Source organism: Asterias amurensis, chromosome 16 (assembly GCF_032118995.1).
Source record: "Asterias amurensis chromosome 16, ASM3211899v1".
Lineage (NCBI taxonomy): Eukaryota > Metazoa > Echinodermata > Asteroidea > Forcipulatida > Asteriidae > Asterias > Asterias amurensis.
In genome coordinates this window covers 10,405,549-10,424,948 of record NC_092663.1, presented here as the reverse complement: position 1 = coordinate 10,424,948, position 19,400 = coordinate 10,405,549, and the positions used below count along the sequence as shown (strand labels likewise).

Here is a 19,400-nt window from a genome sequence, read left to right as displayed (position 1 = left end):
AAAAATGCCCCCATTTTGTCTTGAATAAAACCAAATACCTGGGACTATCTCTTCTTGTTCATGTTCTTGGGTACTCCTAGCCTTTATTTAATCAAAGCGCAGACAGCGCCCTCAGATGTGACGCACAAAAAAAAAGATCCTAGATAGAACTATGATTATGAAGTGTGTCTGCATCGTCTCCTCGTGGAGGCCTCGAGGCGATAGCAGAACGAACCTCTAAGTTCTAGGAGTAGTTCTTGGGATCCCTGTCCCACATACAGAAACTGTGATGTGATGATTTTTTAAAAATCAATACGTTTTGTGGGGGGCCTTAATCCCCCCCCCCCCCCCACAAATCTCGCTATTTTTTTGACATACAGTGTGCAATTAACTAGTTCAGCCCAAATATTTTGCTATGCAAAGTTTGCTGGACAAAACCGTTCCCTGGATTAGCATACGTTTGTTATCACTCTTAAAATGATTGCCAATAAAAACCTTTGGTAAGAAGCCTACAGTAGCATTTGATAGTATAAAGCATTTTGATAATCATCTCACTTTAAAGAAACGTGGTATTCATGTAAAAAGATAGAATTTTTAAATTAATGCAACAGTGCCGCGTATTAATAATGCTTCTCAAAGATTGTGTATTCCTATTAGGGATTGTTCTTCCTGTGTGAACATATTCGCTCCAGATTTTTGGCCATCTCAAAAACATGAACAACTGCTTTCAGCAGATAAGATTAAAACAGTCTATTGGTTAAAAAAATCAAAGGTTTACGTTGCCTTTAATGATGATTCTCAAAATGCTTTTAAATACTGTATATGAGGTACGTGTTATGTTTTGTATAGAAGACACAAAACCTCAGAATTGAACTTTGTATGGACACAATTCCCCCAAGGTCCTCAAGACCAATACAAATGGAAGTTATCCCAATTATAACCTGGGTGGCAGTCAAAATCCATAAAATTCATGAAATTTTTACGCACGGTATTGTTAATCTGTTTCTTGGTTGTGATTGTCAATTTGTTTCTTTGTTTTGTTTTCAATCTAATACACATCCTGATTTTAACACTCATTTGGTAGCATAACCTAATAAATCACCTTTTTTTCTTATAACGAAAATATCGCCAATTGATGTTAGGGCAAAAAAACACCACATAATGCAGGGAACGATTTCGTCCAAAATTTTTGCATAGCAAAACTGCTATGCAATTTTTTTTTTTGTATAGCAAACTCAAAATTTTGCATAGCAGTCCATAAATTTTGCATAGCAAATTTAAAAAAATGCTTAAATTGCAGATATGTATATTTGCGCAACGGGTTAAGGTCTTAGGGCGAAATTTAAGTAAAATGCTGTCATACATAGGGCCTAGCTTGTTACTTTAATTGTTTTCGTTGTGAAAAAAAGGAAAATAAAAGAAGTGACATCTCCCAGCACGAATCTGTGTGCTAACACGACATCCAGTGTCGGATAGTTAAGGCAGCAATTACCATGGATTTTTTTTTTCCCACAATTTTCAATGTCTAGACTTGGTTTATAATAAAATAAACACACCAAAATCAGCTTCATCGGGTAAATTCAATGAGAAAGGGGGGGGAGGTCTTAAAATTGAATTGAAAAATGAAATGCTTATAAATACTATTTCTACCTCCATTCATCCACACTTTATATGTACTTTATGTTTGGACATTTAACGCAAACAAATTAAAATATTAAATGAAAATCAATGAGGACACAAGTCGGCAGACACAAGTTTGAAACATTAAAACTGAAAGGATCTTTGGATACAGACAACCAAGAATTTTCATAATAATAAATAGGATAATCATAATATATTAAGAATAATAAATGTGTGCAAAATTAGGAGACAACTTTAAAACCAATTGTATAATAAAGGGAACAACATGATCTACATACATATATATCGTTTTTGAACCGATGATATTCAGTTGGAGAGGGAGGGTTAAGTTCTACGATTGTCGCTAAAGTATTATTTTGTGCACAGCCATTATGATTATTAGCAGGAATCAATAGTGAAGCGATGTATCTTCACACAAATAAAAATAAAATCAAATAACTCAAAGTTCTTGCATTTATCCAGCTCCTTTGTCGAAAAAACAACAGTTTAAATGATTTAATATACCTTGCAGATGTTCTTAACATAAACAAACAACTGTTTGTTCTTACTTTCCAAGTAGACCCAGTGACTGGGGCGCTGTACTCCTTTTAAACAATTTTTGACTTCATCTGTCGTACTAGCGCCCCAGGGAACGGCACAGAATTTTAACAAATACCCTGTTTTTCGCAACACCCAGCCACAAAAAATGCCTCAAAATGACAAAAAGACCAAACAAACTAGCTCAAAAATCGCCTACTCTATTCTCGATACGTCTAGGATGTAACATCAGGCATTTAATTGTACTCACGATCATTTTTTAAACTCCAAATCGATGATTTTTAACTCCGCATTGTGGAGCGATTGACAAGTCTGCGATTTTCGGATGTGTATGGTAACGAAACATGGCGTCGCGGTGTATAGATCAGGTGGTAGTCGCATCACGTGTCTTCGGTTTGCTGGTGACGCGTTGTGGGTGGATGTCCATCAACGGCTGTTTAATGCTACACTTGTTACAGGCGTTGCAGCGAATGCTATACATTGTGCACGTGGGCACTCGCTAGCTGCAGCGCCTGTACCCATCCCAGTGTACAATGTATAGCATTAGCTGCAACGCCTGTAACAAGTGTAGCATTAAACAGCCGTTGATGGACATCCACCCACAACGCGTCACCAGCAAACCGAAGACACGTGATGCGACTACCACCTGATCTATACACCGCGACGCCATGTTTCGTTACCATACACATCCGAAAATCGCAGACTTGTCAATCGCTCCACGATGCGGAGTTAAAAATCATCGATTTGGAGTTTAAAAAATGATCGTGAGTACAATTAAATGCCTGATGTTACATCCTAGACGTATCGAGAATAGAGTAGGCGATTTTTGAGCTAGTTTGTTTGGTCTTTTTGTCATTTTGAGGCATTTTTTGTGGCTGGGTGTCGCGAAAAACAGGGTATTTGTTAAAATTCTGTGCCGTTCCCTGGGGCGCTAGTACGACAGATGAAGTCAAAAATTGTTTAAAAGGAGTACAGCCAGCCAGTCACTGAGTCTACTTTCCAAGTAGGAAACATCAGTTTAGTTATAAAATTCCAAGTCCCCGTCGCTCAGAATAAGCAAATCCACTCGTCTGTGACTCTGCATGTGTCAAAACAACCATGTGTGTAAAATACATGTACGTACACATGTACGATGTACTGTACATGTAGTCTGGTTCTTCCAGTGTCTGAGGGGGATAAAGCCTAGTGGCTCAGAGACACGTGTTTCTATTGGCTGGTGAATTTTCATATAGCGCGTAACGAATATTTTCATTGGTCGATTTTGCCCTACTGCCAGAGCACTGGGTAAAAGTATTAAACATCGTGGAAGAAAATGTTAGTCGTCGGCGGTGATTTCTTATTAATTTAGCATCGTTTTTCTTGCGGGAAAATTGATTAAAAAATCAATATTTTTGTATCAAGCATAAATGTTGCAAAATATGCATCGCAAATTGGATCGAAAAATTTGCGATGCACTTTTTAAAATTGCATAGCAAATCATCCAAATTGCATCGCAAATTGCGATGCGATACAGGGGAAATCGTTCACTGACATAGTCTTCCCTTTTTTTTCCCTTTTTTTTTAAATGGCTCACTGACACATTTTTTCAAGACAATCAGCCGGTTTAAAATTGATTTTAAAAACAGGTGGCCTCTCATAAAATAGTGTGTGGAGATGCTTTAAAACATGTTTTTTTTTTTTAATTTGCCAAATTTATATTTCCCTGGTTTGACTCAAGTGCAACACTCATTGTTATCATGACAAAAGGTTTAAGATATTGGTGGGAAAGGTGTTGGGGATTAACTTGGCAGCAGTCCAATAAATATGGCCTGATGAGATGGTGATCAACTTGGCAGTGGTCCAAAAAATGTGGCGCAGTGCTACTCTTATTTATTTTGGGGGGTGGGGGGGGGCTCAAGGTGGGTGAGTACTGTATTTTACAATACAAAAGTTGAGTAACTGATTTAGACCAAATTGTAAAAGTCGGTTTTTTTTAAACCATGGAGAACATGTAAATACTGAGAAGAAAAAAAACCTACTGTTGACAAAACTTGGCAGTGGTCCAGAAAATGTGGCGCAGTGCTAGTTATTTTTAGGGGGAGGTGGTGATTTTCTGTGCAATTTTACATCCCTGTCAAGACTTCCTCTATGCTTTAAAATCAATTTGACATTACATTATAACCCAACTGGTTTTTAACAAAATATTTTTTAGGTTTTTAATTTTTTACCATGGATGTAAACTAAGAAAAGACTAGCATCTGGTCCAGAAAATGTGGCGATAAAACTTGGCAGTGGTCCAGAAAATGTGGCGTATTGCTCATTGTTTTTTGGGCAAAAGGGGGTGTATATAGGCCTTGCTGTGTAATTTTACTGGGGCCAAGTGTTTTGATAATACATAACCAGACTAGTTTTTACCAAACTGTTAAAAATTGTTTTTATTTTCAAACATGGAGGAAAGAACTTGGATTTTCGTCTTAGGCCAAATGAGAATTAAAACATGTTTAGTGTCCTCGCACACTCCCTTTTCATTTTGAAAGGCCACCTCCTTTTACTTTTTGCTTAAAAACAATCTCAGACAAGAAAAAAAATTGTGAAAAACAGGCCAGCCTGCTGTCTTTAAAAATGTGTTTTGGCCGGCCGTTTTGAAAAAAGCCTGCCTCCTTCCTCTAAAAAAGAAAAAAATGGCAGTCATTTTTTTTTATTCCCGTACATGTAGGAAGAAACTAGAGACTAATACAACAAAGAACAAATCGATTGTTTCTGCATTTGGCTCATGACTAATTGGGAGGTTTAGCTGCACGTTATGCGAGCAAAAACGCAAACTAGAACGTCAAACAATTTTGATGTAAAAATCTCACCTCAGGTACGTACATGCAGATGTCGTACGTCAGAATGAAATAAGCCCAAAGAGGTAGAAACGACACTATTTCCTGACGTTCACGTTTTAAAGCATCAGCCCCTGTGAGTTCTTAGAAACGTTTCCATTGTTATACATAAATGTATGCAGATTACCTTGTGTCATGGCAGTTTCCTTCCTCAACGCTTTTTCTGTAGATGACCTCAGACGACTGGTTCTAAGAATTTCTAACCTATCTATGGACCTGCCCGTAGCTGCGGTCCAATTATTTATACGCCTATATGAAGTGAACTGACTAAATGTGTTTTAAAGGAACACGTTGCCTTGGATCGGACGAGTTGGTCTATAAAAAAGCGTTTGAAACCGTTTGTTATGAAATGTATATGGTTGAAAAGATGTTTTAAAAGTAGAATATAATGATCCACACAAGTATCACTCAAAATTGCACGGTTTTCATTTTACGTCGCGAATTAACACGGTCGGCCATTTATGGGAGTCAACTTTTTGACTCCCATAAATGGCCGACCGTGTTTGTCGACGAGGTAAAACGAAAACCACGCAATTTTGTTTTCTGGTCATCTCTGTACAATGCCCATTGACTTTACAATGTTGGCTTAAATTTGTATCTCAATTCAAAGCCACACCTTACCTTTTTAGCGAGACAAAAGGTTACAGATTTTGGCAGGATGGTGATGTCAAAACTTGGCAACAGACCAGAATGGCATTGTTTGGGGACTTTTATCTATAGGAGGGAATGAAGATGTACACAATGTTCCTTGTTCAATCGGGATTCCCCACAGAGGTGTTCTAAATGATAGGGAATAATAGAACGAATTTTGCCAGGCACCAATAACTGAGTGTGGAAAAGACTGTGACCCAAATCATCTGTCGCAAGGGTTACGCACCTATATTCCAACACCCCTATGTTCCGACACCCCTATGTTCCGACACCCCTATGTTCCGACACCCCTATGTTCCGACAACTCAGCCTATAATTTGACATCCCTATGTTCCTACAACTGAACCTATATTCCGACACCCCTATGTTCCGACACCCCTATGTTTCGACACCCCTATGTTCCGACACCCCTATGTTCCGAGACCCCTATGTTCCATATGTTCCAACACCCCTATGTTCCGTATGTTCCGACACCCCTATATTCCGTATGTTCTGACACTCCTATGTTCCGACACCCCTGTTCGGACAACTCAGCCTACATGTCTGTTTTGACATCCCTATGTTTTTACAGCCCTATATTCCGACACCCCTATGTTCCGACAAGTTATGTTTACATATTATTTCTCTGTTAAAGCCATTGGACCCTTTCGGTAAACAGTGTTGTCCAAGGCCCACACTTTGTGTACCGCAACTTCTATATCAAATAACAAACCTGTGAAAATTTAGCCTCAATCGGTCATCGGAGTCGCAAGAAAACAACGGAAAACCACACCCTTGTTTCCGCGTGTTTCGCCGTGTCATGACATGTGTTAAAAATAAATCCGTAATTCTCGTTAACGAGAATTTATACTGTTTTGCTGTTTTCTCAAAAAGTAAAGCATTTTATGGAATATTTCAAGAGAAGTCTTTCACCATTGCCTTCTGTAAACCCTGTAAGTTATTTGTAAATCTGTGAACTTTTTTTTTTTTTTCTGAACCGAAAGGGTCCAATGGCTTTAAGCAATTAAAAAAACACAAGATGTATTACAGGTTTCCCGGCGAATTTCAGCCGGGAATAGGTTTGAACAATCATGAGTTGAATTTGTACTATTTTTAAAGTGATGGAATGAAATTAAGGTAATCGAATCACACATGATATTGTTGCTTGTTAAGGCATGTATTTCATTTGTTGTGTGGTTATGAACATGAGTTATGACTCCCCGAGTTATAAATAAACAAACAATGATAAATAATGTGTTAACAATAAATATTAATAAATAAATAAGTCCTCACCATTACTCAGTCCTCGTCTTAGTAAACCAAAGTTGCCAAACTAGAATCAAATCAAATCAAATCAATCAACATTTATTTCCATACAAACACAATATACAAATACAAACAATAGTATTTAACAAGACCGAAAACTGTATGGAGGCATGGCCCATTAAAGCAAAGCTTGTAAGCTGGGATGCCTTTACAAAACAAAGGAAGGTAATAAGATCATTTAAATTATAAAACACTGCGTATAGTAACAACAATAACATCAAAACGAGACGGATAAACGAAAATGCAAAAACAAAACACACAACAAGACAAACAAACACCTCAAACTAACACCTCAAACAAAACCAAACAAACAAACAAACAATACAAATACCATAAGACGGCCACGACAATAGAACTAAACCAAAATAATGACAGAATCACAACTATGTTACATAATGGGAGACAATGTGTTTTTTGAAGGATGCTTTGAATCGACCAACAGAGGACTGCGAGCGAATTCGCCTATCAATTGAATTCCAGAGGCGGGGCCCATGATAGCGAATAGTGTTCATTGTGTAAGAAGTACGTGCAAAAGGGATATAAAGATTGTTACAAGAGCGTGTGTTATAAAGGTGCGTGTTAATGACAGAAGGAAAGTAATTCGAGAAAGTGTGGGGCAGAAGATTTTTTGTGTATTTGAACATGAAAATGGCTGTTTGAAGTTTGTTGATATCCGTGAGTGTGAGTGTGTTCAAGTTAGCAAACAAGGGCGCGGTATGGTCACGACGATGAGACATAGAAGCAATACGGATAGCCTTTTTTTGGATTAAGAACAGAGAATGAAGTTTGCTAGTGCTTGAATGAGCCCAAACAATATTACAATAGTTAAGATAGGGAAGAATAAGAGTGTTGTAGAGAGAAAGTAATGTGTGTGTGGGAAGAAAGGAACGAAGCTTAGACAGAACGCCTGTGTTGCGAGAAACAATTTTCGAAACAGAGGATATGTGATCTTTCCAGGTCAGCTTATCATCAATTAAAACTCCTAAAAACTTTGTCGAGTGAACCTGTTCGATTGGAGTATCATTCATACTGATGGTGAAGTTGTCGTTAGTGTTGCGAGTCCTGCTGAAAAACATGTATTTGGTCTTGCTCGAATTGAGTGACAGCTTATTAGATCTAAACCAAGATGAGGCCAGACTTAGTTCCCTGTTGATGATATTGCTTAAAGAAGATATATTAGAGTGAGAAAAAAGGATAGTGGTATCATCAGCAAATAGAATAAAAGACAAGACGGATGAGCAATGATAAAGATCATTTACATACAAAAGGAACAGTAAAGGTCCAAGAATGGAGCCTTGTGGAACACCGCGGTCAATTGTCTTTAGAGGGGAATCACAGTTTTTGAAAACTGTATATTGTTTCCTGTCAGACAGATAATTAGCGAACCATTGGTTAGCCACACCACGCACTCCATAGTGATCTAATTTGGAGAGAAGAATGCTATGGTCAATGGTGTCAAAAGCTTTGGAAAGGTCTATAAAGACACCAATAGAAGACATGTTCTCAGTGAAAGAGTTGTTAAGATGATCAACAAGTTTAATTAGCGCCATATCTGTCGAGAATTTGCTACGAAAACCAAATTGAAGATCATAAAGAAGATGAAAGTCAGAAAGGAATTTAAAGAGTCGTTTGTAGACAAGTTTTTCAAGAATTTTAGAGAAACAAGGAAGAACTGAAATAGGGCGGTAGTTCCGCAAGTCATGGCGATCACCACTTTTAAAGATAGGAGTGACTCTAGCAATTTTGAGCTGAGAAGGCACCGAGCCACACAGAAAGGACAGATTGAAAATATGGGCAAGAGGCCAAGAGATAAAAGAAATTACAGACTTCACCACAGTTGAACTAATTCCATCAAAGCCACAGCTTACACCATTGTTTAGTTGTTTAGTTACACCTCATTGATTTCAAAGCGATTCGTTGGTACAAGAAAGAAGGAATGGTTGTTTGAGGTTGGCAGGTAATCAGAGAACAATGCCTGTGTAGGTGAGATTTTGCTGGAAAGTGAAGAGCCAATGTTGGTGAAGTAAGTGTTGAAAGAATTAGCAACATCACAGGGGCTGGAAAAAGTCTGCTGTCCGTCAGTAACTTCCTCTGGGATATCAACCTTTCTATTTTTGCCAAGAATTTCACTGATTTCACGCCAGGTGTTTTTAATGTTGTTTTTATTGGCATCCAATTTGCGAGCATAATGCGTTCTTTTTGCTACTCGGATAATTGTCGTAAGTCGATTTCTGAAGCATTTGAAGTTATGCTCATTGGTTGTAGATGGATTGCGTAAGAACCGCTTTTCATATAAATTAAACACCTCTGAGGGGCTACTGGATTAAATTGCGGTCAGGTGTAGTTTCTTTCAGTAGCACCGTTTTTCTTGAAAATGGCTAACACAAAATGTTGTTGCAGATTGTCGAAACATAGGGGTGTCGGAACATAGGGGTGCCGGAATATAGGGGTGTCGGAACATAGGGGTGTCGGAATATAGGGGTGTCGGAACATAGGGGTGTCGGAATATGGAGCAGTCACCGTCGCAAGGAGCATGTTGCCACTTCTAGTGCTGAACATTATGGCGGGAAGGTGCTGACAAAAATTGGCAGCAGTCCAGAATGGCATTGTAGAACAAGTATTGTGTGTTTGCATGATCTTGGTATTGGGTAGGGACTACCATTGGTGGGGACTTTTACAGGAGGGAATGAAGACCCCCCAAATGTTCTTTGTTTAAAACTGGGATTCCCCACAGGGGAGTTCTATAGATTAGGGAATAATAATAGAACAAAGCTGTGCGAGTCACCAACAACTGAGTGTGTGCAAAATATTGTGTGTGAGTGTGATTTCATTTTCACTACCTTAAATGAAGACCAAGGCCAAAACAAAAAAAGGCAAAATAAAAGGACTCCATAGGGAAATTCTAAAGACCTGGGGTCGATTTCACAAAGAGTTACGTTGGACTAACCCTAACTTAGGACAAGTCCTAGGAGATATTAAAAGCGTATAGCTAGTCCTAAGTTAGGACGAGTAACTCGTTGCCACTTCTAGTGCTGAACATTTTGGCGGGAAGGTGCTGACAAAAATTGGCGTAACTCGTCCTTACTCGTCCTTACTCGAGATAAGACTAGTCCTAACTCTTTGTGAATTCCACCCGAGGGGTGCTCCAGAAGGAATTTTGTGTGCAAAGTCTATGGGAAGATCTACTACACGGGACAATAGACCGATCCAGGCTCCACCCACGACACATGTGTGAGCAAGAACAGGTGGGGCTCTCCAATGCCTTTCTGCACAACTCTGCCGCACGTGCCAAGATACGCGCACGCATGTCGGACCTTATTTGTCAGACCTTCATTGCGTTGTGATTGGTCAATACGCAATGGGGCGGAGCTTAGTGGATCGGTCTATTTAAAAGATGTCTCCAGGTCTCCACAGGGATGTAAAAAAGGGAATGTGTGTCTGTGTCTGTGTCTATGTGTTGTCATAACAAAAAGGATCTGGTTGATTTGATTGAGCGAGGACGTCCTCGCTTCAGCTCTGTATGCTACAAAACCAATAGGGATACATGTAGCGCTGAACAAAATTGTGTAAAAACAAAGGGAAGTTCTTGATTCACCGGTCGATCAGTTTTGATGGTTACACTTTTTAAAAAGTATTAATTCTTAAATGAGTTATATGCCATTACAAGGCCAGACGCCCACTACAAGGTTAGGGCTATCATTAAAATCATCAGTCACTAAGAGCACGTTGCCACCTACTCCTAGTGCTGAACATTTTTGGCGGGAAGGTGGTGACAAAACTTGGCAGCAGTCCAGAATGGCATTGTAGCTTGTATTGTGTGTCTGATCTTGGTAGTGGTGGGTACTGGGTCGGGCATTTACATACCATTGTTGGGGACTTTTACAGGAGGGATTGAAGCTTACTGATTGTGACATACTGTATGTTACAGATTTTGGCGGGAAGGTGGTGACAAAACTTGTCAGCAATCCCAAAATATTGCCTCATGTGTAACTTTAGTTATTTTAGTGAATTTGAAATGTTTTCCTCTGATGCCATTTTTTTCTGGTCATCTCTGTACAATGACCATTGACTTTACAATGTGGGCTAAAATTTTGATCTCAATCCTAGCCTTTTTAGCGAGACAAAAAGTTACAGATTTTGGCGGGAAGGTGGTGACAAAACTTGTCAGCAATCCCAAAATATTGCCTCATGTGTAACTTCAGTTATTTTAGTGAATTTGAAATGTTTTCCTCTGATGCCATTTTTTTCTGGTCATCTCTGTACAATGACCATTGACTTTACAATGTGGGCTAAAATTTTGATCTCAATCCTAGCCTTTTTAGCGAGACAAAAAGTTACAGATTTTGGCGGGAAGGTGGTGACAAAACTTGGCAGCAGTCCAGAATGGCATTGTAGTTAGTATTGTGTGAAGACCACATGATGTTCTTTGTTAAACTGGGATTCCCCACAGGGGAGTTCTACTGTATAGAGTAGGGAATTAATAGAACAAAATTTTTGGAGTCACCAATATTTATACTGAGTGTACAAAAGACTGAGTGTGTCTATCCGTTAAAACCAAGGCTTCACTTCTGTACGCTACAAAATCGATGGGGAAAGGGCTAAACAAATTTAAGTAAAAACAAATAAAAGAGCTGGTCCTTGATTTACAGGGTTGTTAAATATGGATGGAGACACTTAAAAAAAAAAATCTTTTCAAACGAAAAACGAAATATTGCCCATCTCACAACATAGCCAGACCCCCCCCCCCCCCCCCCCCGCATTACTCCATAATCAATGTCGCAATCATCAGTCCAACCCTTGCTTAGTGGTCCAACAGAATCTAACAAACCATGCAGTTGGGCTGTTCAAAGACATGTTACATTTTTGGTTTGTTGTCAAAGACAACTCAGGATAAAAATAAAAAAATGTGTGAAAGATTCAAGATCAAATAGACCGGTTGCGCTACTGACCTGAGATGGGTATTACACACCAATAAACACAGCATACTGCATGATGCATTAAAAAGACATGCATATTATATTGTTGTTCAATCAAGGCTTTTATTCTCGAAATCACTGAATAATATTTTTGATTTTGAGACCTTAGCGATGGTTGAACCATGCTAGTAATGGGTAAAAATGGATATTCTACGCAAATGTTCACACAATGTCATGTGTTTGTGGCAATATTTTCAATAAAAATCTCTTGAAGAAGCTGCAAATTCTTTCATTTTCACCCTCAAGTTATTCATGGTTAGAAGGGTAGCTGTCAGCTAGAGTCAACCAACTTCGCAATCTCCCTTATCACAGCCCAACTTCACGCCGTTCACGACGCAAAATCCATGGCACGTGAGCGCGCTCATACCTCAGTAATTTACGTAGTCTAACCATACTCTCAAAAGAAACCTCTTTTGTAGTAGAATACTGCATTTATCAGACAGAAAATGTGATTATAAATCAATGTCACAACATTCAACTATAAAAAAAGGTCTTTGTTTTGAGTTAAAAGTCTTGTTTATCGAAAATACAGTCATTTATGGTCCATCAGTACCTGTGTCTGTGTTTTACTATACCCATTTCAGGTCACGTGTTCATGTACATGTAAGCATTGGTAGCGCAGTCGGTCCATGTAGAAGTTGACAGTACCAAAAAGACCCAAACAACCTTCGTGCGTCACAAAACACATTAGTCAGATCTATAAATAACCCAGATAAAACTGTACAGGACAAGTTTCCAGGAATTCCTAGGGGCTGATGCCTCTACTGCTCAAAACAAAATGCTGAGACCAACTTTAGAGCAATGCAAGAGCCTGTCCCGTCTAATCATGATCCCTGCTTACTCTGTGGTTGAAAACTCTTTTAAAACACTTTGGTTCAGGAGTATTGCTCTAAATGATTTAAAGGCAGTGTCGTACTTTGGTGAGTAGCCTACATGTATCGCCAAAAATTAAAACCCCCCAAAAAAAACTTACTTTGCAAGGTTTGCCCTTAACTTTTTAAGTGACTGGACAGTGTGATGACCCGGGCCCAATTTCATGGCTCTGCTTACCGCCGAATTCTGCGCTTACGATCACAATTCACCGCTTACGTGCAAGCGCCGAATTTCTGCGCTAGCCTTGTAAGCGCAAAATGCCTAGTAACGTGGAGTATGCACGTGCAGAAGCCAAAATTCGCCGCTAACCTGTGAAATACGCTTGCTGTAAGCACAGAATTCCCGGCTTCCGTAAGTACCGATTCTGTGCTTATGGTAAGCAGAGCCATGAAATTGGGCCCAGTTGGCTTGTCATTTCACCAGTCACCCAGCTTTTTCAATAATCTGTATTTCACAGAATAAAGCCTAGGCCTATTTCAGACTACCTACAATATATACCTTTGATCCGTGTAATTGGCAACCCTTGTAATACCTTTTTTTCACACTACTACAATCATGGAGGTAGAAATATGTCTAACCTCCATGCTACAATAACCCAGAGAAAAGTTAATCCAGTTCCATTCAATGACACCAAGATTGATGGGTTCGTAGTCCTGGGCAGGGTTAATATTACACGATTTAAGCTAGTTTCGGGTTTTTTTAAGCCCTGAAAAGTGTAGCTCCACTTAATCCGGAGAGTCTCTGTGTTTTCAGTTGGCACTTTTTTGTATACGACAAAACACACAGTGTTCACAGATTTCTATTAAACTTACACAGTTTGATAATTAATGATGATAGAAAGCTTCCCTGAAAATATTACTTTTTTGAAATTATGAGTAAATCATTGTAGCCAAAATAATTTTTGTCTCAGGAGATGAACATTGTTTTAGCATTTATACAACAGATAACCAGTACTGGTATTGATGCGACTCTCTTGAAGACGCCGCTCTGTGATTTTTTTTTTTTTTTTTACTAAAAAAATTTGATGACTAATGAAGCTGAAGCTTCTAAATTACATTAATACATTACTATGGGTAGTGATTCATGTTGTGGCCAAACCAAAAACTTTATCTACAAAAGGATGGCTTTTTAATTGCCATTGCTATCAAACTGTGAATATTATCTTTCCTAGCAAACCTGGGCAAATGTAATGTCTGTTACAAATCACAATGGAATCGCCACTGTGTGGGATTCACCAGGAATTTTAAGGTTTTGTGCTGTAAATCTTGCTTGTATATCAAAATCTTTAACTAGAGTGACAGTGGTTTTTAAAAAATGCTACATGTAATGTCTGGAAGTTTACTAGACTTTTACATGTATATGTTTTTCGTTTTCAAAGGCAGGGTTTGCCTTAATGGTTTTTAGAGACTTGTTAGCAGGACCAGGAACTTGTCATTCCACTTTTAGGGCCACTGATTTTCCGCGATCGCGGAAAACGGACGGAATTCGCGGAATTCGCCCTTTGAAACGGAAAACGGTATTTCAGTTTTAGGAAGGAAAAAAAACCTGTAGTTTTTAGACTTGGAATCAAGTCTATCACGTCATGTGCGTTGATACTGCAGCCACAGTGCAACGGCTGTTTACATCAATCAGCAGACTCAAAAGTACAATTTAATAAAAATAATTATTGTGTCAGGAAGTCAGCAGTGCAACTTATCCAAAATTTATGTTTAGAAGTGTCTCCCTGGGTATTAAACAACCTTTTATCTAATTAAAAAACATGAAACGGAATTTTTTGTGCCTGAAACGGAATTCATGTTTTTGTCAAACGAAATTTGCACTTTTCTGAAACGGAAAATCAGTGGCCCTACACTTTTCAGTCAGCTGAATCACTTGTGAATCACTAGTCAATGCGTCAAATGAAATAAGGCTTTGCCTTTTCAACACTGCACTAATGTAGCTAGCCGGACCACTTATAGAGAGAATTCTGACTGGTCCTCGTGTGTTTGAACTTCCATTTGGCCAGCGGAACACTGTAAAAGGAGAATGCTGAAAGGGGCTCTGTAAATGTACATGTATGTTATTGCTGTTTTTAAACTGTCTCGATAGTCTGAGGAATTCAAATGTAAAGGGTGCAGTGTAACTAAGCAAATCATTGTACCAGACATTAATCAAATTTAACTCGCAAATGGCTTATTCAAAGCCACTCCTTACCTTTTTATCATGAAAAACGGTTACAGATTTTGGCGGGAAGGTGGGGACGACTTGGCATCAGTCCAGAATAGCATTGTAGTTTGTATTGTGTGTCTGATCTTGGTAAATGAGTACTGGGTAGGCACTTACATACCATTGTTGGGGACTTTAACAGGAGGGATTGAAGCTTACTGATTGTGACAAAACTATGTTACAGATTTTGGCGGGAAGGTGGTGACAAAACTTGTTAGCAATGAATCCCAAAATATTGCCTCATGTGTAACTATATGGTTATTTTAGTGAATTTGAAATGTTTCCCTCTGATGCCATTTTTTTTCCTGGTCATCTCTGTACAATGCCCATTGACTTAACAATGTTGGCTTCAATTTTGATCTCAATCCAAAGCCACACCTAGCTTTTTTAAGCAGGACAAAAGGTTACAGATTTTGGCGGGAAGGTGGTGACAAAACTTGGCAGCAGTCCAGAATGGCATTGTAGTTAGTATTGTGTGGGTTGTCATGAAGGCACTTTGGTTAGGGACTTTTACAGGAGGGAATGAAGACCCCCCACAATGTTCTTTGATGTTAAAACTGGGATTCCCCACAGGGAATTTATAGAATAAAATTTTGCTGATGAGTGACCAATAACTGAGAGTGTGTGCAAACAATTGTGAGAGTGTGTCTGTGTCTATCTGTTGAAACCAAGGTTTATGACATAAGGGATCGGGGCCAATTTCATAGAGCTGCTAAGCACAAAAATTTGCTTAGCATGAAATTTCTTCCTTGATAAAACAGGATTACCAACAAAATTTCCATTTGTTGCATATTGCTTGTTACTGGTATTCAGCTGATGTTTGCTCATCCTGAAAATCATGTGGAAATTTAGTTGGTAACCCTGTTTTTTATCGAGGCAGAAATTGTATGCTAAGCAAATTTTTGTGCTTAGCAGCTCTTTGAAATTGGGCCCTGGTTGTTTTAAATCAGATGAAGATGCCTCGCTTCACTTCTGTACGCTGCATGCGAAACCAATGGGGACGGCATTAGTAACAAAATAAAGTAAAAACAAAGAAATTTGACGACCCATAAGCTGAAGCTTCTAAATTACATTAATACATTACTATGGGTAGTGATTCATGTCGTGGCCAAACCAAAAACTTTATCTACAAAAGGATGGCTTTTTAATTGCCATTGCTATCAAACTGTGAATATTATCTTTCCTAGCAAACCTGGGCAAGTGTAATGTCTGTTACAAATCACAATGGAATCGCCACTGTGTGGGATTCACCAGGAATTTTAAGGTTTTGTGCTGTAATTCTTGCTTGTATATCAAAATCTTTAACTATGAGTGACAGTGGTTTTTGAAAAATGCTACATGTAATGTCTGGAAGTTTACTAGACTTTTACATGTATATGTTTTTCGTTTTCAAAGGCAGGGTTTGCCTTAACGGTTTTTAGAGACTTGTTAGCAGGACCAGGAACTTGTCATTCCACTTTTAGGGCCACTGGTTTTCCGCGATCGCGGAAAACGGACGGAATTCGCGGAATTCGCGGAATTCGCCCTTTGAAACGGAAAACGGTACTTCAGTTTTAGGAAGAAAAAAAACCCTGCAGTTTTTAGACTTGGAATCAAGTCTATCACGTCATGTGCGTTGATACTGCAGCCACAGTGCAACGGCCGTTTACATCAATCAGCAGACTCAAAAGTACAATTTAATAAAAATAATTAATGTGTTTTTTTTACAAAAATGTCAGTTCAAATTAAAATTTAGGAAGTCAGCAGTGCAACTTATCCAAAATTTATGTTTAGAAGTGTCTCCCTGGGTATTAAACAACCTTTTATCTAATTAAAAAACATGAAACAGAATTTTTTGTGCCTGAAACGGAATTCATGTTTTTGTCAAACGGAATTTGCACTTTTCTGAAACGGAAAATCAGTGGCCCTACACTTTTCAGTCAGCTGAATCACTGGTCAATGCGTCAAATGAAATAAGGCTTTGCTTTTTCAACACTGCACTAATGTAGCTAGCCGGACCACTTATACAGTTATAGAGAGAATTCTGACTGGTCCTCGTGTGTTTGAACTGCCATTTGGCAAACCACTGTAAAAGGAGAATGCTGAAAGGGGCTCTGTACGTGTACATTTATGTTATTGCTGTTTTTAATTTGTCTCATGTTGGCCTATTTCAGCTTTCAGAATAAAACTATAACAAAACCAGTTGTTTTCCATCTGTATAAAAAAACAGTTGTTTTCCATCGCTATAAATAACAGACACCAGTCCAGTGTTGGGTCAAAGCCAAACGTGGTCATCCTGAGCTCTAAATTTTCAAGTCTTTCTTTTGGGTGAAATAAGTATGTAGCTGTGTAGAGTAATATCTAAAGTTTCAGGATTAAAACAAGATAATGAGATATAGTCTCCTATAATGCTAATTATGAAGTGATTTAAACGAGAAACGAGCGCTTAGAGTGCGACAGGACGGAATGATTAATTAAAACTATAATATTTAATAACTTAACAGATTTATCAGTTTTGTTATTTTTGTATATAGACTAGCTGGTCATGGAGCACATGTATCTGTGATTTGGGGTCCATGGGTTTTGTACAGTTAGGCAGTTAGGATGTGTACACCCTGGCAGCAAGCCAAAGTTACAAAAACAAAATTTCTTTTTCTCTGATGGATGAGTAATGTTTTTGACTCTCATAGATCTCTGCGATTTGATTGGTCCCAACACAGGTCAAGGGTCGGTTTTTATTAAGCAAATTGACACTCACAAAATAACAAAATAACAAATCCTCTAAGGGCACTGTGAAGGAAAATTCCTGTTTTAAAATAATTCAGCTCAGTGTTTCCCCCATTGTAATAAAATATGTTTGGTATTTTTTTATTATTTATCTTTTTTGGGGGGAGGGGCTAAAACCTGCATCATTTACACAGAGTTTTCTCTCACTCACATTGTCTAATAAAACATGCAGGAAACATAATATTACAAGGCACCTGACTTCTTAACTTGAAAACCATGCAACCTACATGTATTGCAACTTTTAAAAAAAGTGTTGAAAGTAACTTTTAGAGTGTGAATCGAACTTAATAAACTGGTTGCATTTGCAACCGTTTTTATCAGAAAATACATTTGTGTGATTTTATGGGGACATAAATAAACCACCTGGTCTGCTAGCTAGACTGCTGGGTTACAATACAAAAAAACTTTTGAAAATGGGCCTTAATGGTAAAATCAGTTTTGTGATGCACTTTTTTTTCAATAGATTAGAGTCCTCATGTAAGACCAAAAAAACAAGTTTCTAAACCTCAATAAAACAGAGTAAAATTTTGCATGTAAGGATCTGGATACTATCATAGCGAAAAGAAATGATGTTCAAATGTTTACTTTGAGCCTGCCTGGGTAAATACAATTCCGTAAAGTATCAAAATAAACTTTCCATCAGCCATGAGATAATGTAAGTTTGATTGCTCGTGTAATATGTTTTTAATTTTGTAGACGGTTCCTTCTCAATAAGATACTGGTCTTCTTGATTAAATTCTGATCCGATAAGCATATTATTGAGCTACACAAGACCTGAAGTCTTGTAGAATTTTATCCTAAATTTGAACCCTGAAATAACGGCTAATAATTACAATGTTTGACTGTTGGTGCATTCATCCATTACAAATACATGTAGTGCAAAAAGTATGCCCGGTCGCGCGCCGGTTGCCCGACTCCAGATAGGGTCAAACATGTGTCCCGGCCATGAAGAGCAGCGACCAATAGGCAGTCACCACATCATCATGCTGTGAACTCACGAGTGTAGTGTCATGTGAACGAAAACATTCTTTTAATAAGGTGTCAAATTTCTTTTGGTATGTGAATAACCCACTAGTGCATGTATGTACTAGCAAACTGTTAAAAATTAAGTAAACTGTCCTTCCCACTGCACACTAAAAGCTAGTGATAGCATGTTAGGGAGCCGTTCAAGTGTTCAAATATTTCATCAAACTAGACATTTTAGTAGGATTGAAGCTAAATTACAAACATAGCTTCGGTTGAGGTCTTGTTGTAGCGCCGTGTAAAATTCTCTCTTGAGTAGTGTTGCTCTAAGATCGCCTTAAGGAAATTTGGACAAGTCGTACGCATACTTTTAGAAGCTTGTATTTGAGCGAACAATCAGCAGGTTTCTATTGTGAGTTTATACATGATGGAATGAATAATTTGTACAGTAGTCTGGATCACTCCTTCCTCCATGTCATTGTGTGGATGAATGATAATGGTATGCTATGAACTTTATGATCTGTGAACTTTCAGATTGAAACTAATATAATTTGTTCTGATTTAGTTTGCTAAGAATGCTGTGCTTAGTATAATGTGTTTCCGATAGGCTTGGATGTAAATCAACTGAGCCATGTGTGGG

General features: G+C 38.3%; 1 protein-coding gene across 2 annotated transcripts in view; it reads left to right on the top strand.

Moving 5' to 3' along the window:
- LOC139948763 (uncharacterized) overlaps window positions 1-19,400 on the top strand; it is a 46,205-nt gene that overhangs the window by 531 nt on the left and 26,274 nt on the right. The gene's annotated exons all lie outside the window — the stretch shown is intronic.